Here is a 26007-nt window from a genome sequence, read left to right on the forward strand (position 1 = left end):
AAAGCCAGACTAGCTAGCAGTGGTGGTCCAGGGCCAGACTAGCGAGCAGTGGTGGTCCAGGGACAGACTAGCGAGCAGCAGTGGTCCAGGGCCAAGCTAGCGACCAGTAGTTGTCCAGGGCCAGACTAGCGAGCAGTGGTGGTCCCGGGCCAGACTAGCGAGCAGTGGTGGTCCAGGGCCAGACTAGCGAGCAGTGGTGGTCCAGGGCCAGACTAGCGAGCAGTGGTGGTCCAGGGCCAGACTAGCGAGCAGTGGTGGTCCAGGGCCAGACTAGCGAGCAGTGGTGGTCCAGGGCCAGACTAGCGAGCAGTAGTGGTCCAGGGCCAGACTAGCGAGCAGTGGTGGTCCAGGGCCAGACTAGCGAGCAGTGGTGGTCCAGGGCCAGACTAGCGAGCAGTGGTGGTCCAGGGCCAGACTAGCGAGCAGTGGTGGTCCAGGGCCAGACTAGCGAGCAGTAGTGGTCCAGAGCCAGACTAGCGAGCAGTAGTGGTCTAGGGCCAGACTAGCGAGCAGTGGTGGTCCAGGGCCAGACTAGCGAGCAGTAGTGGTCCAGAGCCAGACTAGCGAGCAGTGGTGGTCCGGGGCCAGACTAGCGAGCAGTAGTGGTCCAGGGCCAAGCTAGCGACCAGTAGTTCTCCAGGGCCAGACTAGCGAGCAGTGGTGGTCCAGGGCCAGACTAGCGAGCAGTAGTGGTCCAGGGCCAAGCTAGCGACCAGTAGTTCTCCATGGCCAGACTAGCGAGCAGTAGTGGTCCAGAGCCAGACTAGCGAGCAGTGGTGGTCCAGGGCCAGACTAGCGAGCAGTAGTGGTCCAGGGCCAAGCTAGCGACCAGTAGTTCTCCAGGGCCAGACTAGCGAGCAGTGGTGGTCCAGGGCCAGAGTACTGAGCAGTAGTGGTCCAGGGCCAAGCTAGCGACCAGTAGTTGTCCAGGGCCACACTAGCGAGCAGTGGTGGTCCAGGGCCAGACTAGCGAGCAGTAGTGGTCCAGGGCCAGACTAGCGAGCAGTAGTGGTCCAGGGCCAGACTACTGAGCAGTAGTGGTCCAGGGCCAGGCTAGCGAGCAGTAGTGGTCCAGAGCCAGACTAGCGAGCAGTAGTGGTCCAGGGCCAGACTAGCGATCAGTAGTGGTCCAGAGCCAGACTAGCGAGCAGTGGTGGTCCAGGGCCAGACAAGCGAGCAGTAGTGGTCCAGGGCCAAGCTAGCGACCAGTAGTTGTCCAGGGCCAGACTAGCGAGCAGTGGTGGTCCAGGGCCAGACAAGCGAACAGTAGTGGTCCAGGGCCAAGCTAGCGACCAGTAGTTGTCCAGGGCCAGACTAGCGAGCAGTGGTGGTCCAGGGCCAGACAAGCGAGCAGTAGTGGTCCAGGGCCAAGCTAGCGACCAGTAGTTGTCCAGGGCCAGACTAGCGACCTCTGGACCGGTGCCAAACAACAGGAATGCTTGCTCTCTCACCTCCCTTTTATTTATACCAGACACACTCACCTCCGCTACACTCCTCTATTATATCTCCACCAACCTATCTCCATCAACCTATCTCCACCAACCTATCTCCATCAACCTATCTACACCACTATCTCCACCATTGCATCTTCATGTAGATAAATGGCTCAGAGAACCGACAAGTTGATAAATTAGACACATGTGCAACTCTTGGGTAACTTTGTTGATGGACTGATTACATCGACTCCAGGCTGAGGGACTGATTACCTCAAACTCCTTTTGATCTTCATCATTCTCCTTCGTATTGGACTGATGAAGCCACTGTGTGGCGAAACGTTTCCTAATTGAAGATACCAAAGTTTCTGCACATGTGTCTTATTTATCAATTATATCTTCAGCACTGTATCTCCACCACTATCTCCAACACTGTATCTCCACCACTATCTCCATCACTGTATCTCCACCACTATCTCCAACGCTGTATCTCCACCACTGTATCTCCACCAGTGACGTACACAGAAGACGGATGACGCAGAAGCAGAATGATTTCCCCTTTTGAGGAACACAAGCTATACCACGAAAAGAGAGAGAGCGAGAGAGCGAGAGAGCGAGAGCGAGAGCGAGGGAGAGAGAGAGAGAGAGAGAGAGAGAGAGAGAGAGAGAGAGAGAGAGAGAGAGAGAGAGAGAGAGAGAGAGAGAGAGAGAGAGAGAGAGAGAGAGAGAGAAGTTGATATCCTTGGGGTGAAATTTGACTCCAAACTAACCATGAAGAACCATGTTGTAAATCTTGCAAACAAGGCAGCCAGGAAGCTTACAGCACTTCGCCGTATCTCGCATCTGCTTGACAGTAGGGGTTGCAGGATCCTGTACGAGGCACAAGTACGCTCGCACCTTGAGTATGCTCCACTTTCTTGGTTTGCCTGCCCCCCCCCTCATCTGCGACTGCTTGACAGAATAGAGAACAGAGCAAGACGTCTCATCTCTCGCCTGGACCCATCCTGGATAGATCTGTCATTTCAGCAGAGCCTTCAACACAGGAGGGATGTGGGTGGCCTTACTGTTATGTACCAGGCCAATATTGTCAAAATACCACACTTGGATCCACTTCGAGGACAGCGTGAAACAAGCTTTTATGCCACAAGATGGGCAGAAAGCAGCAACTTCACTCTGGCTGTACCCTTCTCCAGAACATCACTCCATCTGAGATCATACATACCCAGGATGACTCGAGTATGGAACACATTCGTACAGCATAATGATGTCAACGAGATAAAGTCAGTTGATCAAATGAAAATGCTGGCCCACAGATGGCTCCAACTTCATCCTGTTTCCTACTTGTATGTCTCATAACAATAAAAATGCTTTCAAATGAGCTGATGTAGGTAACAGCTCTTAGCTTGCCAATAAAGTTAGGAATCCTTAACCTGTAAATAGCTGTCAATAAAGCTAGGGATCCTTAACCTGTCAAACCCTGTGTAAAAAAAAAAAAAAAAAAAAATCGAGAGAGAGAGAGAGAGAGAGAGAGAGAGAGAGAGAGAGAGAGAGAGACAGACAGACAGACAGACAGACAGACAGAGACAGAATGACAGAGAGATAGAATGGGAGGGTGCTGGTACCTGGGGAAGAAGTTGATATCCTTGGGGTGAAATTTAGCTCCAAACTGACCATGAAGAACCATGTTGTAAATCTTGCAAACAAGACAGCCAGGAAGCTTATGGCACTTTGCCGTATCTCGCATCTGCTTGACAGTAGGGGTTGCAAGATTCTGTATGAGGCAAAAGTACGCTCATACCTTAAGTATGCTCCACTTTCTTGTTTTGCCTCCCCCCCCCCCTCATCTGCGACTGCTTGACAGAGTAGAGAACAGAGAAAGACGTCTCATCTCTCGCTTGGACCTATCATGGATAGATCTGTTATTTCAGCAGAGCCTTCAACACAGGAGAGATGTGGGCTGCCTTACTGTTATGTACAAGGCCAACATTGTCAAAGTACCACACTTGGCTCCACTTCGAGGACAGCGAGAAGCAAGCTTCTATATCACAAGATGGCTAGAAAGCAGCAACTTCACTCTGGCTGTACCCTTCTCCAGAATATCACTGCATGTGAGATCATTTATCCCCAGGATGACTTGAGTATGAAACACATTCGTACAGCATTATGATGTCAACGAGATAAAAGTCAGTTGATCAAATGAAAATGCTGGCCCACAGATGGCTCCAACTTCATCCTGTTCCTTACTTGTATGTTTCATAACAACTAAATGCTTTCAAATGAGGTGATGTAGGTAACAGCTCTTAGCTTGTCAATAAAGTTAGGAATCCTTAACTTGTAAACATCTTGTCAATAAAGCTAGGGATCCTTAACCTAACATTGTCAAACCCTGTGTAAAAGAGAGAGAGAGAGAGAGAGAGAGAGAGAGAGAGAGAGAGAGAGAGAGAGAGAGAGAGAGAGAGAGAGAGAGAGAGAGAGAGAAAGGATGGGACCACCACTACTACTAGTCAAGAGAAAGCGGACCTCTTTGCCGAGCACTTTGCTACCAAAATGCAAGTTCCTGATCCAACAAGCGACCCTCCTTGGCTAGCTGCAAGAACTGTGTCAAAACTGCTAGTGGTGACAATAAGGCACTAGGAGGTGCTTTTCCTTCTTAAATCGCTTGACCAAGGAAAGGCTGTGGGCCCAGACAAGTAGAGCCCAAGATTGCTGAGATGTGCAGACCAGCTAGTACCACCTCTAACTCGCATCTTTCAGCACTGCCTAGAACAGTGTAAATGGCCTTCTCTGTGGAAAGAGGCAAATGTAGTCCCTGTTCACAAAAAAAGAGCAGAGCAGAAATCAGCAACTACAGACCAGTGTCACTCCTGTCAATCACAGGCAAGATCCTTGAGACAATAATCTCAAGACAAATCACAGTTTTTTGACTACCGCTCACTACTTTGTGACTGTCAATATGGCTTCAGGAAAGGTTACACTGCTGCTGATCTGTTGTTAAACCTCTCCACTAAATGGCAACAGTTACTGGATGAATCCAAAGTCAGCTGTGTGGTAGCACTGGACATTGCTGGCGCATTCGACCGAGTGTGGCACCAGGACCTCTTAGCAAAACTGCAAGTACTGGGAATTGCAGGCTCTACGCTATGTCTCCTCAGTGATTACCTTCATGGTAGATCTCTAAGGGTCGTTCTCAATGGAAGAGAATCTGTAAGACATCCTATTGGGGCAAGTGTTCCACAAGGAAGTGTGCTGTTACCATTGTTATGGAATGTGTACTTCAATGATCTTCATCTCATCCCAGAATCCCAGGCATATGCAGACGACTGTACTCTCACATTCTGGTGACTGATGTAGCTCTAAGCTACATCAATCACCAGCTAAGAGCTACATCAGCTTGGGGAAATCGATGTGAAGTAACATTTGCACATGAGAAAACACAAATGATGATGGTCTCTAGGCACCATGATGGCATGATGGCAATGCAGGTGTAGTAGGAAGTATGAATGGGAGGGTGTTGGTACCTGGGGAAGAAGTTGATATCCTTGGGGTGAAATTTGATGCCAAACTGACCAAGAAGAACCACGTTGTAAATCTTCCAAACAAGGCAGCCAGGAAGCTTACAGCACTTCGCCGTATCTCGCATCTGCTTGACAGTAGGTTTGCAAGATTCTGTATGAGACACAAGTACGCTCACACCTTGTGTTTGCTCCACTTTCTTTGTTTGCCTGCCCCCCCCCCCCTCATCTGCGACTGCTTGACAGAGTAGAGAACCGAGGATGACGTCTCGTCGCTCGCCTGGACCCATCCTGGATAGATCTGTCATTTCAGCAGAGCCTTCAACACAGGAGGGATGTGAGTGGCCTTACTGTTAAGTACAAGGCCATTATTGTCAAAGTACCACAATTGGGTCCACTTCGAGGACAGCGTGAAGCAAGCTTCTATACCACAAGACGGGCAAAAAGCAGCAACTTCACTCTGGCTGTACCCTTCTCCAGAACATCACTTCATCTGAGATCATTTATCCCCAGGATGACTCGAGTATGGAACTCATTCGTACAGCATTATTATGTCAACGAGATAAAGTCAGTTGATCAAATGAAAATGCTGGCCTACAGATGGCTCCAACTTAATCCATACTTGCATGTTTCATAACAATAAAAATATTTGTATGTTTTATAACAATATAAATGCTTTCAAATGAGCTGATGTAGGTAAAAGCTCTTAGCTTGTCAGTAAAGTTAGGAATCCTTAACCTGTAAATAGTTTGTCAATATGGCTAGGGATCCTTAACCTTATCTTGTCAAACCCTGTGTTAAAAAAAAAAGGGGGGGGGAAGAGAGAGAGAAAGGGAAAGGAAGAGAAAAAGGGAAAGGGGAGAGAGAGAGAGAGAGAGAGAGAGAGAGAGAGAGAGAGAGAGAGAGAGAGAGAGAGAGAGAGAGAGAGAGAGAGAGAGAGAGAGAGAGAACAATTCCCAAAAGTTTAAACCATATTTCAAAGTGAAAAAAAGGGGATAACACTAAATATATACATTATAATATACACATCAAATACAATGTATATGATCCATACATTAATGTATATGCATTATAAGGTATACATTATAATGTATACACTATACATTATAATGTATGATGTACACTGTGTTTGGTTACTGCCATCTGAGGACGTACCTGGCTTATTACATCATGTATATTGTAAGTCAGGGGACGCGGTAAACCCATAAGGGCCATACAACGCTTGAGAAATGGGGAAGCAATCAGTATGTGACTACCACTCATACACCACGAAAGAAGTTTCAACACTCTCTACTGAAACATTATGCTGCTATAATACCAGAAAACAATATTTCTGACATTGTTAATAATGAGTGAGAACGTCAGAAGTATATTACGTCTGTTTAGCCAATTTAAAAAATGTTATTTACAGATAAATAATATAAATAAAGTGGCAGCAAAGACATTTTTCTGATAAAATATTTTTATTATTGATGTTTGGATGAAATAATTACCATCATCAGCACCTGTGAAGAATTATAATTCTGGTAATAAAACACAACACACATTATTATCATTTATAATAACTTCAGATAAAGGATAGTAAAAGAATAGTGACGCAACACACGAATGTGTTACCTTAATTAACAAGTGTTGAGCTACAAGTGACCCAACAATACACTGTGGCAACACACCCCGTATACCAGGTATTTTCAACTTGAGCATAAGACTTATGTCGTGCCGAATAGGTAAAATTAGTCAATTAGCAAGAACTCATTTAAAATTAAGTCCTTTCTAAAAAAATTCTCTTATACATTTAAAGATACATTTTTTTTCATTTATGTTAATGTAAAAGTAATAATTTTGTACCAAAAGAACCTTAGAAAACTTACCTAACCTTATTATAACAAGCGCAACTTAATTTAGCCTAAATCAACTAAATATATTTTAGATAAATTTAAAGTAATTTAATAATAAACAAACACAATTAAATATATTTTTTCGTTAGATTCAGAATGATTTTTGCGAAATTATTGCATACACCAATTGTCGCTTGCCTTATTCGGCAAGAAGAGCGCTGCTATTCGGCACGACAGCTACATTTCGGTAGTTCCACTGTGTATATTAAAATGGTCATGTCATCCAGGTATAAATTTTGCCTTATGTGGGGCAGCGGGCCTCCAGCAGCAACAGCCTGGTTGATCAGGCAAGCACCAGACGAGCCTGGCCCATGGCCGGGGTCCGGGAGTATTAAAACTCTCGAGACTCTTCAAAGGTATAAAAGTAGTCAAGGTGGCTGTGTGTGCGTGTAGCTGGTTATAATTATAACCATAATTTTTAAAGAAGTGGAGGGGCAAGCCAGTGGAAGGCCTCGGTCAGATGACCAAAAGCTCCAGCTGTGGGTCATTATATGACTAAGACCCGCGTTAGGAAACACTTGTCCTGTTTCCTGACGAACGTTACCTGACCTAACCTGGATCACTATTGACTCAACATTACTGTTCAAGGTAACACACTCGTGTGTTACATCGCTGTAGATAAATGCTTCAGAGAACTGACAAGTTGATAAATTAGACACATGTGCAACACTTGCGATCTTTGTTGAGGAAACGTTTCGTCACACAGTGGCTTCATCAGTCCAATACAAAGGAATCGATGTAATCGACTCCAGGCTAAGGGACTGATTACCTCAAACCCCTGATCTTCACCATTCTCCTTTGTATTGGACTGATGAAGCCACTGTGTGGTAAAACGTTTCCTTAATTAAGATAACCAGGTGTTGCACATGTGTCTTAATTTATCAACTTGTCGGTTCTCTGAACCATTTATCTACATTACTGTCAGACACAGCAACATCTTGGGATCTTGATACACGAAATTCTACGCATGCCTAACCTACAGACATGACCAATTTCCAACCTGTGATTTGTCCAAGATGACGCCGCCTATAAGTGCTTCACCTCACCTGTCTGCAGTATATAAGCCTCTTCTTCGCTATCTTGCTACTCTCTTAGTCTCTTAGATTTTAACTTATAAGTAATTACAATGTTTGTCTTTCTGCATTTCTACAAGAACTGTGGCTCTTTTTTCACAGATCCTGATGATAGATGACGGTAAGTGTGGAGAAGTATGAAACTACGAAGGTAACTATGAGATTTCCTTCGTATAATACAAAGTTAACTCGTTCTGCCATACAGTACTGAGCTCCTCGTCATATACACTGTGAGGTGTATGACTCTCACTGTATATACGCTGAGAATTTAATTCTTATTTTAGATATTAAAGTATTCTTGACTGGTGGTGAACAGGTTGCACAGACTTAATAACCCTCGTGTAGTTAATAGAGTTTAAACCCCATTACTCAACAAAGACTTACGTGGGTAAATTAACTGCTGCGATGGAATTTGGTGTGACATACGAGGTAAGAGCGTCTCGACCCCCACCAACACAACTAAGCTAGTACACAAGGTGTCCTCGACCCCCACCAACACAACTGAGCTAGTACACAAGGTGTCCTCGACCCCCACCAACACAACTAAGCTAGTACACACGGAGTCCTCGACCCCCACCAACACAACTAAGCTAGTACACAAGGTTTCCTAGACTCCCACCAACACACCTAAGCTAGTACACAAGGTGTTCTCGACCCCCACCAACACAACTAAGCTAGTACACAAGGAGTCCTCGACCCCCACCAACACAACTAAGCTAGTACACAAGGTGTCCTAGACTCCCACCAACACACCTAAGCTAGTACACAAGGTGTCCTCGACCCCCACCAACACAACTAAGCTAGTACACAAGGTGTCCTAGACTCCTACCAACACACCTAAGCTAGTACACAAGGTGTCTTCGACCCCCACCAACACACCTAAGCTAGTACACAAGGTGTCCTCGACCCCCACCAACACACCTAAGCTAGATAAGTGAACCCCATCCCTAGCATACATGTCATTTCTGCCATAGAAGAGGTCCCAGTTGTCAATGAATGTTACCGCATTTTCCAAATACTGTAAGGAAAATGCGGTAACATTCATTGACAACTGGGACCTCTTCTATGGCAGAAATGACATGTATGCTAGGGATGGGGTTCACTTATCTAGGTGTGGGGTGGGAGCACTGGCAACTGCAGTGGAGGGAGCAGTTAGGACTTTAAACTAGGAATAGTTAGTGGTATGGGTTTTGGCAGGAAAACAGTGAAGTCCCAGTGTAGTAATATTACGAGTTCTAGGGGAACTAGTAATAATAAGAACGAGATAGATATTGAAAAGCCAGGGACCTTGGGTGATAAAGACGGTAATAGGTTTAGTAGAAAAATAGAAATGAGCAGGAAGGGTAAAGAGAAAGGAGAGTCTTTCAATGTTTATTATGCTAATTGCCGTAGTGCTAGGAATAAGATGGACGAGTTGAGATTAGTTGCTAGTGTAGGTAACATTGATGTATTTGCCTTAACTGAGACGTGGTTTAATTCAAAAAGTCGGGACATGCCTGCGGAATGTCATATTCAGGGTTTTAAATTGTTCCAAGAAGATAGAAGTATTGGGAGGGGGGGTGGGGTGGCATTGTACGTCCGAGATCGCTTGAACTGTTGCATAAAAACGGGTATTAAGTCTGAAGTAACACATACAGAGTCTGTTTGGATAGAATTTTCAGAGGGGCATGAAAAACTGATTTTAGGAGTGATATACCGTCCCCCTAACTTAGATAGGGACCAAGGGAAACTACTATGGGAGGAAATTGTTAAGGCCACAAGGCACGATAATGTAGTAATTCTAGGAGACTTTAACTTTAGTCATGTTGATTGGAATTTCTTGACTGGGAATTTAGAATCGTACGACTTCTTAGAAGTATTTCAGGATTGTTTTTTGAAGCAGTTTGTGACAGAACCTACAAGGGGAAATAACCTGCTTGACTTAGTTATGGCAAACAATGAATCCCTTGTTAATAATTTAGAAATTTCAGAGGAACTGGGTGCTAGCGACCACAAATCAATTACATTTAGCATTGAATGGAAGTACGATAGTAGCGATAACTCAGTAACAGTCCCAGATTTTCGCTTAGCAGATTACGATGGGCTTAAAGAACACTTATCATCTGTTGACTGGGGTAACGAAGAGAGCTATCAATATGACAGTTTTCTGAACACTATACATGCTGCTCAAAGAGCGTTTATCCCATATAAAGAAATTAGATCAAATAGAAATGACCCAAAATGGATGAATAATAGGCTCAAATATCTACTAGGGCATAAGAAAGGAATTTATAGGCGTATCAAAAGAGGTGAGGGTCATCTTATGAATCAGTATATTGACATTAAGAGGGACATTAAAAAGGGGATAAGAAAAGCTAAAAGGGACTATGAAATTAAAGTTGCTAGGGATTCTAAAACTAACCCAAAAAGTTTTTTCCAGGTCTATAGAACAAAAGTTAGAGATAAGATAGGTCCCCTTAAAAATAACTATGGGCACCTTACTGACAATGAGAATGAAATGTGCTTGATTTTAAATAATTATTTTCTCTCAGTTTTTACACAGGAAGACACTAACAATATTCCAGTAATTAATTTTTACAGTGGGCTAGAAGAAGATAAATTATGTAACATCACAGTCACTAGTGAGATGGTTGTGAGGCAGATAGACAGACTGAAGCAAAATAAGTCGCCGGGTCCTGATGAGGTTTTTTCAAGGGTTCTTAAGGAATGCAAAATGGAACTCTGTGAACCATTAACTAATATTTTTAATTTATCTCTTCAAACAGGTGTAGTGTCTGATATGTGGAAGATGGCTAATGTAACTCCTATTTTTAAAACAGGGGACAAGTCGTTACCGTCAAATTACCGCCCAATAAGCCTGACCTCAATTGTAGGCAAATTACTAGAGTCAATTATAGCTGAGATTATAAGAAGCCATCTCGATAAGCATAGCTTGATTAATGATACTCAGCATGGATTCACAAGAGGCCGGTCTTGTCTAACTAATTTATTAACTTTCTTCAGTAAAGCTTTTGAGGCTGTTGACCACAATAAAGAATTTGATATTATTTACTTAGATTTTAGTAAGGCTTTTGATAGAGTTCCGCACCATAGACTGTTAAAGAAAGTGGCAGCCCATGGCATTGGGGGAAAAGTGCTCTCGTGGATCGAGTCATGGCTCACTGACAGGAAGCAGAGAGTGTCCATAAATGGGGTTAAATCCGAGTGGGGATCTGTAACAAGTGGCGTTCCACAGGGATCAGTCTTGGGCCCGTTGTTGTTTATAATATATATCAATGATCTTGATGAGGGAATTACTAGTGATATGAGCAAATTCGCCGATGACACAAAGATAGGTAGGATAATTGATTCAAACGTAGATGTTAGGGAACTTCAGGAGGACTTAAACAAACTCTATTCTTGGTCAGAAAAGTGGCAGATGCAGTTCAATGTAGATAAGTGCAAGGTTCTGAAGCTTGGGAGTGCCCATAACCCTAGTACTTATAAATTAAATGATGTAGAACTTAGCCATACAGATTGCGAAAAGGACTTGGGGGTTATGGTGAGCAGCAACCTTAAACCAAGACAGCAATGCCTAAGCGTACGTAATAAGGCAAATAGATTACTGGGATTTATATCAAGAAGTGTAAGCAACAGAAGTCCAGAGGTCATACTGCAGCTTTATACATCATTAGTAAGGCCTCACCTTGATTATGCAGCTCAGTTCTGGTCTCCGTATTACAAAATGGACATAAATTCGTTAGAAAACATTCAGCGTAGGATGACTAAATTAATACATAGCATCAGAAATCTTCCTTATGAAGAAAGATTGAAGACTCTTAAGTTACATTCACTTGTTAGACGAAGAATGAGGGGAGACCTGATCGAAGTGTATAAGTGGAAGATAGGTATTAATAAAGGGGATATTAATAAGGTCTTGAGGATGTCTCTCCAAGAGAGAACCCGCAGTAATGGATTTAAATTAGATAAGTTTAGATTTAGAAAGGACATAGGAAAGTATTGGTTTGGAAATAGGGTAGTTGATGAGTGGAACAGTCTACCTAGTTGGGTTATTGAGGCTAGGACTTTGGGTAGTTTCAAATCTAGGTTGGATAAGTACATGAGTGGGAAGGGTTGGATTTGAGTGGGACTTTCACATCAGAGCTTATTTCTTGGGTAGCATTGAAAATTGGGTTGGGTAAATGTTTTGTTAGTGGGATGAATTGTAAAGGACCTGCCTAGTATGGGCCAGCAGGCCTCCTGCAGTGTTCCTCCTTTCTTATGTTCTTATGTACACAAGGTGTCCTCGACTCCCACCAACACACCTAAGCTAGTACACAAGGTGTCCTCGACTCCCACCAACACACCTAAGCTAGTACACAAGGTGTCCTCGACCCCCACCAACACACCTAAGCTAGTACACAAGGTGTCCTCGACTCCCACCAACACACCTAAGCTAGTACACAAGGTGTCCTCGACCCCCACCAACACACCTAAGCTAGTACACAAGGTGTCCTCGACTCCCACCAACATAACTAAGCTAGTACACAAGGTGTCCTCGACTCCCATCAACACAACTAAGCTAGTACACAAGGTGTCCTCGACCCCCACCAACACACCTAAGCTAGTATACAAGGTGTCCTCGACCCCCATCAACACAACTAAGTTAGAACACAAGGTGTCCTCGACATGGCCTTGGATGCACTGGAAGAAAATCAGAATGCAGATGTAATATACACAGACTTTGCAAAAGCATTTGACAAATGCGATCATGGCGTAATAGCCCATAAAATACGTGCTAAAGGAATAACTGGGAAAGTGGGGAGATGGATCTTCAACTTCCTAACAAATCGAACACAAAGAGTAGTGGTCAACAGAGTTAAATCGGAGGCTGCCATAGTGAAGAGCTCTGTTCCACAAGGCACAGTACTCGCCCCCATCTTATTCCTTATCCTCATATCAGACATAAACAGAGATATACACCACAGCACCGTATCATCCTTTGCGGATGATACTAGGATCTGCATGAGGCTGTCATCTGCTGAGGACGCGGTTAACCTCCAAGAAGATATAAACAAAGTTTTCCAGTGGGCCACGGTAAACAATATGATGTTCAATGAGGACAAATTCCAACTACTCCGTTATGGAAAACTGGAGGAGATAATAACTAGAACAGAGTATACTACTGACTCCGGCCATACAATAGAGCGGAAAAATAATGTAAGGGACCTGGGAGTAGTAATGTCTGAGGATCTCACTTTCAAGGATCACAACAGTGCCACGATCGCACGTGCAAAGAAAATGATAGGATGGATAATGAGAACTTTCAAAACGAGAGATGCCAAGCCCATGATGATCCTTTTCAAATCACTTGTTCTCTCTAGGCTGGAATACTGCTGTACATTAACATCTCCATACAAAGCAGGTGAAATCGCAGATCTAGAGAGTGTACAGAGATCCTTTACTGCAGGTATAAGTTCTGTCAAGCACCTTAACTACTGGGAACGCTTGAAAGCACTTGACTTGTACTCGTTGGAACGCAGGAGGGAGAGATATATCATAATCTACACTTGGAAAATCTTGGAAGGAATGGTCCCAAATCTGCACACAGAAATCACTCCCTACGAAAGTAAAAGACTGGGCAGGCGATGCAAAATGCCGCCAATAAAAAGTAGGGGCGCCATTGGTACACTAAGAGAAAACACCATAAGTGTCCGGGGCCCAAAACTGTTCAACAGCCTCCCATCAAGCATTAGGGGAATTACCAATAAACCCCTGGCTGCCTTCAAGAGAGAGCTGGACAGATACCTAAAGTCAGTGCCGGATCAGCCGGGCTGTGGCTCGTACGTCGGACTGCGTGCGGCCAGCAGTAACAGCCTAGTTGATCAGGCCCTGATCCATCGGGAGGCCTGGTCGTGGACCGGGCCGCGGGGGCGTTGATCCCCGGAATAACCTCCAGGTAACCTCCAGGTGACCCCCACCAACACAACTAAGCTAGTACACAAGGTGTCCTTGACCCCCACCAACACACCTAAGCTAGTATACAAGGTGTCCTCGACCCCCCACCAACACAACTAAGCTAGTACACAAGGTGTCCTCGACCTCTACCAACACAACTAAGCTAGTACACAAGGTGTCCTCGACCCTCACCAACACACCTAAGCTAGTGCACAAGGTGTCCTCGACCCCCACCAACACACCTAAGCTAGTACACAAGGTGTCCTCGGCCCGCACCAACACACCTAAGCTAGTATACAAGGTGTCCTCGACCCCCACCAACACACCTAAGCTAGTACACAAGGTGTCCTCGACTCCCACCAACACAACTAAGCTAGTACACAAGGTGTCCTCGACTCCCACCAACACAAATAAGCTAGTACACAAGGTGTCCTCGACCCCCCACCAACACACCTAAGCTAGTATACAAGGTGTCATCGACCCCCACCAACACACCTAAGCTAGTATACAAGGTGTCATCGACCCCCACCAACACACCCAAGCTAGTATACAAGGTGTCCTCGACCCCCACCAACACACCTAAGCTAGTATACAAGGTGTCCTCGACTCCCATCAACACAACTAAGCTAGTACACAAGGTGTCCTCGACCCCCACCAACACAACTAAGCTAGTACACAAGGTGTCCTAGACTCCTACCAACACACCTAAGCTAGTACACAAGGTGTCCTCGACCCCCACCAACACAACTAAGCTAGTACACAAGGTGTCCTCGACCCCCACCAACACACCTAAGCTAGTACACAAGGTGTTCTCGACCCCCACCAAGACACCTAAGCTAGTATACAAGGTGTCCTCGACTCCCACCAACACAACTAAGCTAGTACACAAGGTGTCCTCGACCCCCACCAACACAACTAAGCTAGTACACAAGGTGTCCTCGACCCTCACCAACACAACTAAGCTAGTACACAAGGTGTCCTCGACCCCCACCAACACAACTAAGCTAGTACACAAGGTGTCCTCGACCCCCACCAACACACCTAAGCTAGTACACAAGGTGTCCTCGACCCCCACCAACACACCTAAGGTAGTATACAAGGTGTCCTCGACCCCCACCAACACAACTAAGCTAGTACACAAGGTGTCCTCGACCCCCACCAACACAACTAAGCTAGTACACAAGGTGTCCTCGACCTCTACCAACACAACTAAGCTAGTACACAAGGTGTCCTCGACCCTCACCAACACACCTAAGCTAGTGCACAAGGTGTCCTCGACCCCCACCAACACACCTAAGCTAGTATACAAGGTGTCCTCGACCCCCATCAACACACCTAAGCTAGTACACAAGGTTTCCTCGATCCCCACCAACACAACTAAGCTAGTACACAAGGTGTCCTCGACCCCCACCAACACACCTAAGCTAGTACACAAGGTGTCCTCGGCCCGCACCAACACACCTAAGCTAGTATACAAGGTCTCGACCCCCACCAACACACCTAAGCTAGTACACAAGGTGTCCTCGACCCCCACCAACACAACTAAGCTAGTATACAAGGTGTCCTCGACCCCCACCAACACAACTAAGCTAGTATACAAGGTGTCCTCGACCCCCACCAACACAACTAAGCTAGTATACAAGGTGTCCTCGACCCCCACCAACACAACTAAGCTAGTATACAAGGTGTCCTCGACCCCCACCAACACAACTAAGCTAGTATACAAGGTGTCCTTGACCCCCACCAACACAACTAAGCTAGTACACAAGGTGTCCTCGACCCCCACCAACACAACTAAGCTAGTACACAAGGTGTCCTCGACCCCCACCAACACACCTAAGCTAGTACACAAGGTGTCCTCGGCCCGCACCAACACACCTAAGCTAGTATACAAGGTGTCCTCGACTCCCACCAACACACCTAAGCTGGTACACAAGGTGTCCTCGACCCCCACCAACACACCTAAGCTAGTACACAAGGTGTCCTCGACCCCCACCAACACAACTAAGCTAGTACACAAGGTGTCCTCGATCCCCACCAACACAACTAAGCTAGTATACAAGGTGTCCTCGATCCCCACCAACACAACTAAGCTAGTATACAAGGTGTCCTCGACCCCCACCAACACAACTAAGCTACTATACAAGGTGTACTCGACCCCCACCAACACAACTAAGCTAGTACACAAGGTGTCCTCGACCCCCACCAACACACCTAAGCTAGTATACAAGGTGTCCTCGACCCCCACCAACACAACTAAGATAGTACACAAGGTGTCCTCGACCCCCACCAACACACCTAAGCTAGTACACAAGGTGTCCTCGACCCCCACCAACACAACTAAGTAGTACACATGGTGTCCTCGATCCCCACCAACACAACTAAACTAGTATACAAGGTGTCCTCGACCCCCACCAACACAACTAAGCTAGTATACAAGGTGTCCTTGACCCCCACCAACACAACTAAGCTAGTACACAAGGTGTCCTCGACCCCCACCAACACACCTAAGCTAGTATACAAGGTGTCCTCGACCCCCACCAACACAACTAAGATAGTACACAAAGTGTCCTCGATCCCCACCAACACACCTAAGCTAGTACACAAGGTGTCCTCGACCCCCACCAACACACCTAAGCTAGTACACAAGGTGTCCTCGACCCCCACCAACACAACTAAGCTAGTACACAAGGTGTCCTCGACCCCCACCAACACAACTAAGCTAGTAAACATGGTGTCCTCGACCCCCACCAACACAACTAAGCTAGTATACAAGGTGTCCTCGACCTCAACCAACACACCTAAGCTAGTATACAAGGTGTCCTCGACTCCCACCAACACACCTAAGCTAGTATACAAGGTGTCCTCGACTCCCACCAACACACCTAAGCTAGTATACAAGGTGTCCTCGACTCCCACCAACACACCTAAGATAGTATACAAGGTGTCCTCGACTCCCACCAACACACCTAAGCTAGTATACAAGGTGTCCTCGACCCCCACCAACACACCTAAGCTAGTATACAAGGTGTCCTCGACTCCCACCAACACACCTAAGCTAGTATACAAGGTGTCCTCGACCCCCACCAACACACCTAAGCTAGTATACAAGGTGTCCTCGACTCCTACCAACACACCTAAGCTAGTATACAAGGTGTCCTCGACTCCCACCAACACACCTAAGCTAGTATACAAGGTGTCCTCGACCCCCACCAACACACCTAAGCTAGTATACAAGGTGTCCTCGACCCCCACCAACACACCTAAGCTAGTATACAAGGTGTCCTCGACTCCCACCAACACACCTAAGCTAGTATACAAGGTGTCCTCGACCCCCACCAACACACCTAAGCTAGTATACAAGGTGTCCTCGACCCCCACCAACACACCTAAGCTAGTATACAAGGTGTCCTCGACTCCCACCAACACACCTAAGCTAGTATACAAGGTGTCCTCGACCCCCACCAACACACCTAAGCTAGTATACAAGGTCTCCTGGTATCCACTAACTTATCTTATTTTCTAATTCAAGCTTCAGTAGAGCAGTTTACTCTCAACAAGCACATAACACTTTCATATATTTCAAGAAAACCTTGAAGCTCCCAAGGTACTGATGCGGCACACGTTTAAAGTTCTTTGTCCCTTCAAGGAGGCACCTCTCAGTGCCAATCAAAGGCTCTTCATGTGATGAATTGGAACTACCCTTCTCTTCTGATCCTAACTTTCAGTTTTCATGTGACACACGCTTAATATATTGTTAGGCGAATATGTTGTTAGGCGTGTGTCACAGGACCACAATCCTGCATACTATCAATAACCAGCTTCAACCACGGCAGTTTATCCCCTGTGTGGGTGAGTTCACCATTCCCATGTGGGGTGACTACTTGTGCTGGAGGTCTACCGGTCAGAGTGAGGAAGGGGGCCCAGAGTAGGCTACTATAAATCAAGCGGGGTCGTCCTGGTGCGTCAGATCCTCACAAGCCTCCAGACGGTTAACAACAAATTAATCTGTCCTCTGTATGGTATCTAGAGCTTTAGCTCGTGAGAGTTCTCACACTTATACTCTTTCTCTCTCTCTCTCTCTCTCTCTGGTTTAGAAAAACACGTAAAGAAACACTAAGACATATTTATTGGAAAACGTTTCGGTCCTGGGACCTTGATAACTTCAGAAGTGATCAAGATCCTAGGACAAAACATTTCTAATATACATGTCCTAGTGTTTGCTTACGTGTCTTTCTAAACTAATTTGTCGATATCTATTACCAAGGTTTATACCACTCTCTCTCTCTCTCTCCCGTCAAACCCACTCATGTTATATTTGTTAAACCCATTGTACATATTGTAAATAAGTTTGGTGATGGGAATATATGGTTACTTAGACGTTAACATCTGTTGTATACTTTATTTTTCATCCTCTGGACTGCTCTACTAACTACTCTTACGCTGGTATCTTATACCACCAGGTACAATAGACGTTTTAAAAGTACCTGTGTTAGAAATATCACCCCTGCGGCTTTAGCTCCCTCTACTTCTCCACTTCCTTCTTTCTTCTTCTCCCTGTCCTGTCCTTGTCTCCCTCTCCCATATATACTGGCTCCCTCACCTTTGTGTAACGGTGTGACTTGTAAATGGTCCAAGTCAGTCCGAAACGTCGTCATAAGCTTCTCTCTCTCTCCCATGTTCGGGTTATCTGTGTATCATCCTGTGAATAATAATAATAATAATAATAATAATAATAATAATAATAATAATAATAATATAGTAGCGCGTTGTGATGAGTCAGAGTGACGTGAAGGCACTATTTGCCAGTGTCACGTGGCACTCACTGAGGGCCTGCTGAGTGGTACTCAGCAGGGACTCGTTAGGTGACACCTGGACATAACCTTGAGTGGTGGTGATTGACACTACAAGATGACCTTGACTGACCTCCCTTGTGTCTTCAGGGTCACAGATGGCCTGCCATGCCGTCACTCAGTGTGCCACCCTGCTTTTCAGTTCCACTGTCACTCAGTGCCACTGTCAGTACCAATAACACACCCTAACAGCAGTGACACCCACACAGCCTGGCACTACGACCATCACTCACTGTAAAGTGCCATATAATCACGCTCCACCGAGGGCATTTTTAACAGTGTTGGCTGGCCTCCCCATATCACTAGTGCCACAGGCTTGCCTGGCACCCCTACCATTACTCATTGTGTAGTGAGTGTCATGAGGCGGCCCCAAGCAAACAATACTTAATAATGAGCACAATATCACTGTTCTTAGTGATGGAAGTGGTGAATTTGTGTACACACACCTGTACGCACACCACTATACATGTGTGTACACACCTGCACACACCTGTACACATGAGTGTGCACACACCTGTACACATAAGTGTGCAGACACCTGTACATACGCTTCTACACATGAATGTGCACACACCTATACACACGCTTGTACATAAACATGTATACATGAGTTAGCAAACACCTGTTAACACACTATACACACCTGTACAAACGACTATACATACGAGACCTGGTCTCAGACCGGGCCGCGGAGGCGTTGACCCCGAAACCATCTTCAGGTATACTCCAGGTATACATATGCATACACGCCTGTAGACCTATGTAAACACACCTGTACACACGTCTGTGAACACACCTGTGCACAAACCTGTATACACACCTATGTATGCATATGACTGTACAAATGCCTATACACACACTTTTACACACACACACCTGTGCACACGACTGTACATACCTGTTCACACACCTGTACACACACATATACACACCTATACACACACACACACACACACACACACACACACAAACACACACACACACACACACACACCTATACACACATACACACCTATACACACCCACACACACACACCCACACCCACACACCCACACCCACACACACACACACACACACACACACACACACAGTCTAGGGGGTCAGAGACTACAAACCTCACTCAAGGAAAAAGATCTTGGGGTGAGTATAACACCAGGCACATCTCCTGAAGCGCACATCAACCAAATAACTGCTGCAGCATATGGGCGCCTAGCAAACCTCAGAACAGCATTCCGACATCTTAATAAGGAATCGTTCAGGACCCTGTACACCGTATACGTTAGGCCCATATTGGAGTATGCGGCACCAGTTTGGAACCCACACCTAGCCAAGCACGTAAAGAAACTAGAGAAAGTGCAAAGGTTTGCAACAAGACTAGTCCCAGAGCTAAGAGGTATGTCCTACGAGGAGAGGTTAAGGGAAATCAACCTGACGACACTGGAGGACAGGAGAGATAGGGGGGACATGATAACGACATACAAAATACTGAGAGGAATTGACAAGGTGGACAAAAACAGGATGTTCCAGAGATTGGACACAGTAACAAGGGGACACAGTTGGAAGCTAAAGACACAGATGAATCACAGGGATGTTAGGAAGTATTTCTTCAGCCACAGAGTAGTCAGTAAGTGGAATAGTTTGGGAAGCGATGTAGTGGAGGCAGGATCCATACATAGCTTTAAGCAGAGGTACGATAAAGCTCACGGCTCAGGGAGAGTGACCTAGTAGCGATCAGTGAAGAGGCGGGGCCAGGAGCTCGGACTCGACCCCCGCAACCTCAACTAGGTGAGTACAACTAGGTGAGTACACACACATGATGAGAAGAATTCACTCGATCGACGACCAGGCAGAACTACAAAGGGATCTGGACAGGCTGCAGACCTGGTCCAGCAATTGGCTCCTGGAGTTCAATCCCACCAAGTGCAAAGTCATGAAGATTGGGGAAGGGCAAAGAAGACCGCAGACGGAGTACAGTCTAGGGGGCCAGAGACTACAAACGTCACTCAAGGAAAAAGATCTTGGGGTGAGTATAACACCAGGCACATCTCCTGAAGCGAACATCAACCAAATAACTGCTGCAGCATATGGGCGCCTAGCAAACCTCAGAACAGCATTCCGACATCTTAATAAGGAATCATTCAGGACCCTGTACACCGTGTATGTTAGGCCCATATTGGAGTATGCGGCACCAGTTTGGAACCCACACCTAGCCAAGCACGTGAAGAAACTAGAGAAAGTGCAAAGGTTTGCAACAAGACTAGTCCCAGAGCTAAGAGGTATGTCCTACGAGGAGAGGTTAAGGGAAATCAACCTGACGACACTGGAGGACAGGAGAGAAAGGGGGGACATGATAACGACATACAAAATACTGAGAGGAATTGACAAGGTGGACAAAGACAGGATGTTCCAGAGATTGGACACAGTAACAAGGGGACACAGTTGGAAGCTGAAGACACAGATGAATCACAGGGATGTTAGGAAGTATTTCTTCAGCCACAGAGTAGTCAGTAAGTGGAATAGTTTGGGAAGCGATGTAGTGGAGGCAGGATCCATACATAGCTTTAAGCAGAGGTATGATAAAGCTCACGGCTCAGGGAGAGTGACCTAGTAGCGATCAGTGAAGAGGCGGGGCCAGGAGCTCGGACTCGACCCCTGCAACCTCAACTAGGTGAGTACAACTAGGTGAGTACACCTACACACACACATACACACACACACACACACATACACACACACACACACATATACATACACGCACACACACACCTATACACATACACACACACGCACACACACACACACACACACACACACACACACACACACACACACACACACACACACACACACACACACACAGGCCTAGTGTCTAATCGACATGTGCCTAGGAGAAAATGGTAACTAACATACACACACACACATACACACACACACATACACACACATACACACACACACACACACACACACACACACACACACACACACACACACACACACACACACACACACACACACACAATGACCCGAAACTGTTGTATAGCCACATCAGGAGGAAGACAACAGTCAAAGACCAGGTGATCAGACTGAGGACAGAAGGTGGAGAACTCACAAGAAATGATCAGGAGGTATGTGAGGAGCTAAACAGGAGATTTAAGGAAGTTTTTACAGTAGAGACAGGAAGGGCTCTGGGAAGACAGCACAGAAGGGAACATCAAGAGGGAATATACCAACAAGTGTTGGATGACATACGAACAACTGAGGAGGAGGTGCAGAAGCTGCTAAGTGACCTTGATACCTCAAAGGCGATGGGACCGGACAAAATCTCCCCGTGGGTCCTTAGAGAAGGAGCAGAGATGCTGTGCGTGCCCCTAACCACAATCTTCAACACATCCCTTGAAACAGGGGAACTACCTGAGAAATGGAAGACAGTAAATGTAGTCCCCATATTTAAGAAAGGAAACAGAAACGATTCACTAAACTACAGACCTGTGTCTCTGACATGTATAGTATGCAAAGTCATGGAGAAAATTATCAGGAAGAGAGTGGTGGAACACCTGGAACGGAACAAGATTATAAATGAAAACCAGCATGGGTTCATGGAAGGCGAATCTTGTGTCACAAACCTTCTGGAGTTTTATAACAAGGTAACAGAAGTAAGACACGAGAGAGAGGGGTGGGTTGATTGCATTTTCCGAGACTGCAGGAAGGCCTCTGACACAGTTCCTCACAAGAGATTAGTGCAGAAGCTGGAGGATCAGGTGCATATAACAGGGAGGGCACTGCAATGGATCAGGGAATACCTGACAGGGAGGCAACAACGAGTCATGGTACGTGAAGAGGTATCATAGTGGGCGCCTATGACGAGCGGGGTCCCACAGGGGTCAGTTCTAGGACCAGTGCTATTTTTGATATATGCGAACGACATGATGGGAGGAATAGACTCTGAAGTGTCCCTATTCGCAGATGATGTGAAGCTGATGAGAAGAATTAAATCGGATGAGGATGAGGCAGGACTGCAAAGAGACCTGGACAGGCTGGACATGTGGTCCAGAAACTGGCTTCTCGAATTCAACCCTGCCAAATGCAAAGTCATGAAGATTGGGGAGGGGCAAAGAAGACCGCACACAGAGTATAGGCTAGGTGGACAAAGACTACAGACCTCACTCAGGGAGAAAGACCTTGGGGTGACCATAACACCGAGCACGCCAAGGGAGGCACACATCAACCAAATAACTGCTGCAGCATACGGGCGCCTGGCAAACCTGAGAATAGCGTTCCGATACCTTAATAAGGAATCGTTCAAGACACTGTACACTGTGTATGTTAGGCCCATACTGGAGTATGCAGCACCAGTCTGGAACCCACACCTGGTCAAGCACGTCAAGAAGTTAGAGAAAGTACAAAGGTTTGCAACAAGGCTAGTCCCAGAGCTCAGGGGAATGTCGTATGAGGAAAGGTTGAGGGAAATCGGACTGACGACACTGGAGGACAGAAGGGTCAGGGGAGACATGATAACGACATACAAGATACTGCGGGGAATAGATAAGGTGGACAGAGATAGGATGTTCCAGAGAGGGGACACAGGAACAAGGGGTCACAACTGGAAGCTGAAGACTCAGACGAGTCACAGGGACGTTAGGAAGTATTTCTTCAGTCATAGAGGCGTCAGGAAGTGGAATAGCCTAGCAAGTGAAGTAGTGGAGGCAAGAACCATACACAGTTTTAAGAAGAGGTACGACAAAGCTCAGGAAGCAGAGAGGGAGAGGACCTAGTAGCGATCAGTGAAGAGGCGGGGCCAGGAGCTGATTCTCGACCCCTGCAACCACAATTAGGTGAGTACAATTAGGTGAGTACACACACACACACACACACACACACACACACACACACACACACACACACACACACACACACACACACACACACACACACACACACACACACACACACACACCAAGACTAGTCCCAGAGTTAAGAGGTATGTCCTATGAGGAGAGGTTGAGGGAAATCAACCTGACGACACTGGAGGACAGGAGAGATATGGGGGACATGATGACGACTTACAAAATACTGAGAGGAATTGACAAGGTGGACAAAGACAGGATGTTCCAGAGACTGGACACAGCAACACGGGGACACAGTTGGAAGCTGAAGACACAGATGAATTAAAGGGATGTTAGGAAGTATTTCTTCAGCCACAGAGTAGTCAGGAAGTGGAATAGTTTGGGAAGCGATGTAGTGGAGGCAGGATCCATACATAGCTTTAAGCAGAGGTACGATAAAGCTCATGGTTCAGGGAGAGTGACCTAGTAGCGACCAGTGAAGAGGCGGGGCCAGGAGCTTAGACTCGACCCCTGCAACCTCAACTAGGTGAGTACAACTAGGTGAGTACACACACACACGTATAGACCCGTGCGCACCGCTGCAAACATACCTCAAGCTGTGATTGCTTTCTAGAATTTGTGTCCTTTATAGTGTTCAAAACTTCGTTCACTGAGACCAGTGATACCAGATAATGTGATAACGATCACGTTACAAGCTACTGTAACTACGAACATGTTACAAGCTACTGTAACAACAACATATTACAAGTTACTGTAACAAAGCAAAATGGCCACAGAGGCTCACTCTTATCTGATAAATACTCTACAAGGTGGGGGTCAGAATGTACGGTCAACAAACTCATTTACACTAAGCTCTTTAACACTCAGGAGGATACCACTGAACATTTAGTAAGATGCTCAATAACAATCCACATGAAGACAGAAACTCAGGAGATTAAATGATCTGTATATTTCGACTCCTCTTCTGGGATCCTATTCAGCAGATGAAGAGGGTCCCAAATTAATGTTGTGGTAAGAAAAGAGGCAGATGCCGTTCAGTATGGATATATATAGATATATATATATATATATATATATATATATATATATATATATATATATATATATATATATGTGGTGCCGAATAGGCAGAATTTGCGATCTTGGCTTAAATAGCAACGCTCATCTTGCCATATAGGACAAGTGAAAATTTGTGTATGCAATAATTTCGCCGTATTTAAAATATATTTAGTTGGGTTAGGCTAAAATAAATTGTTCTTGTTATAATAAGGTTAGGTAAGTTTTCTAAGATTCTTTTGGTGCAAAATTAAAAATTTTTACATTAACATAATGAAAAAAATATATCTTTAAACATATAAGAGAAAATTTCAGAAAGGACTTAATTTTAAATGAGTTCTTGCTAATTGACCAGTTTTACATATTCTGCACGACATATATATATATATATATATATATATATATATATATATATATATATATATATATATATATCAATAACAACACTGCACTAGCCAAGGATTCGAACCCATGTTGTACTGGTCCGCCTCATGGTGAGCCAGAACCACATGACGCCTTAGACCACAGGACCACTCAATCCTACAATGATGGCGCAGCCAGCAGAGCTAGCTGTTTGACCGCCACCCGAGGACATTTGGTGTTGTGAGAGCTTCTAGGCTAATTTCATTCTCATCCATGTTTGGTTTACTAGTCCACGAGCAGCATATATATATATTATTGTAACCACGGACGAGTGGTATTGATAAATAACAAAATGAAAATTCAGGCCTTCACTGTCACCAGACCTCAGTATACCAAGACAAATCATAGTGAGGTTCCTTAATAAATTTGAACAATAATTGTTAATTTGGAAGAAGATATCAAGAGCTTACTGAAATATGCTGAGAGGAGAGTGAGCGAAGTGAAGGTAAGTCATTAAGAGGATGAGAACACTGGCACTAGAAACATGCTTCACGCTCGTATCATTAAGAGAAAAGAAAATGCACGTTAGTAAGGGAGCGATGCTACCTCTTCAGAGATAAAGAACTACAAAACTTCTCGAAGGTCACACACTCTCAAGAAAAAAAAGGAGAGAAATGTAAAAAAACAAGGTTTAGATGTATGCACTTCAGGTGTAGGAAGATAAGTCTCAGTTACGTCGCTCGCTTAGTTGTGTTTATAATGTGCCACCTCACAGCTCAAACCTCGGCTCTGGCAAGTGACCTACACCCAACTACCATCGTTAGTTGCAGCTCTTGGACCACCATTGTTAGTTACTAGTGTTTTGGATTCTATCATATATATACTTTAAACAGCAGATGGTCTTCCTTCTTGATATAGTTCATTCCACTTGTCAGTCCTATCTCGTGGTGGGGACTCATGTGATCCTCCTTAGGTCTTCTTGGCGTCAACTTCGTGTAACCAATCATTTGCGCTCACCGAATACTTACTGTGCT

At 45.3% G+C, this 26007-nt stretch overlaps 1 protein-coding gene across 4 annotated transcripts in view; it reads right to left on the reverse strand.

Annotated features, from left to right (window-relative positions):
* The window catches only part of LOC128694832 (uncharacterized), a 459074-nt gene that overhangs the window by 238051 nt on the left and 195016 nt on the right, over positions 1-26007 (reverse strand). The window contains exon 1 of one of the 4 annotated variants that reach the window (XM_053785151.2): positions 18457-18555. The exons of the other annotated variants lie outside the window; for them this stretch is intronic. The gene's annotated coding sequence lies outside the window, so the exon portion shown is untranslated. Of the gene's footprint in view, positions 1-18456; positions 18556-26007 lie in introns of those variants that run through there. 4 annotated transcript variants of the gene reach the window in all.

This window comes from Cherax quadricarinatus, chromosome 45, assembly GCF_038502225.1.
Source record: "Cherax quadricarinatus isolate ZL_2023a chromosome 45, ASM3850222v1, whole genome shotgun sequence".
In the NCBI taxonomy this organism is placed as follows: domain Eukaryota; kingdom Metazoa; phylum Arthropoda; class Malacostraca; order Decapoda; family Parastacidae; genus Cherax; species Cherax quadricarinatus.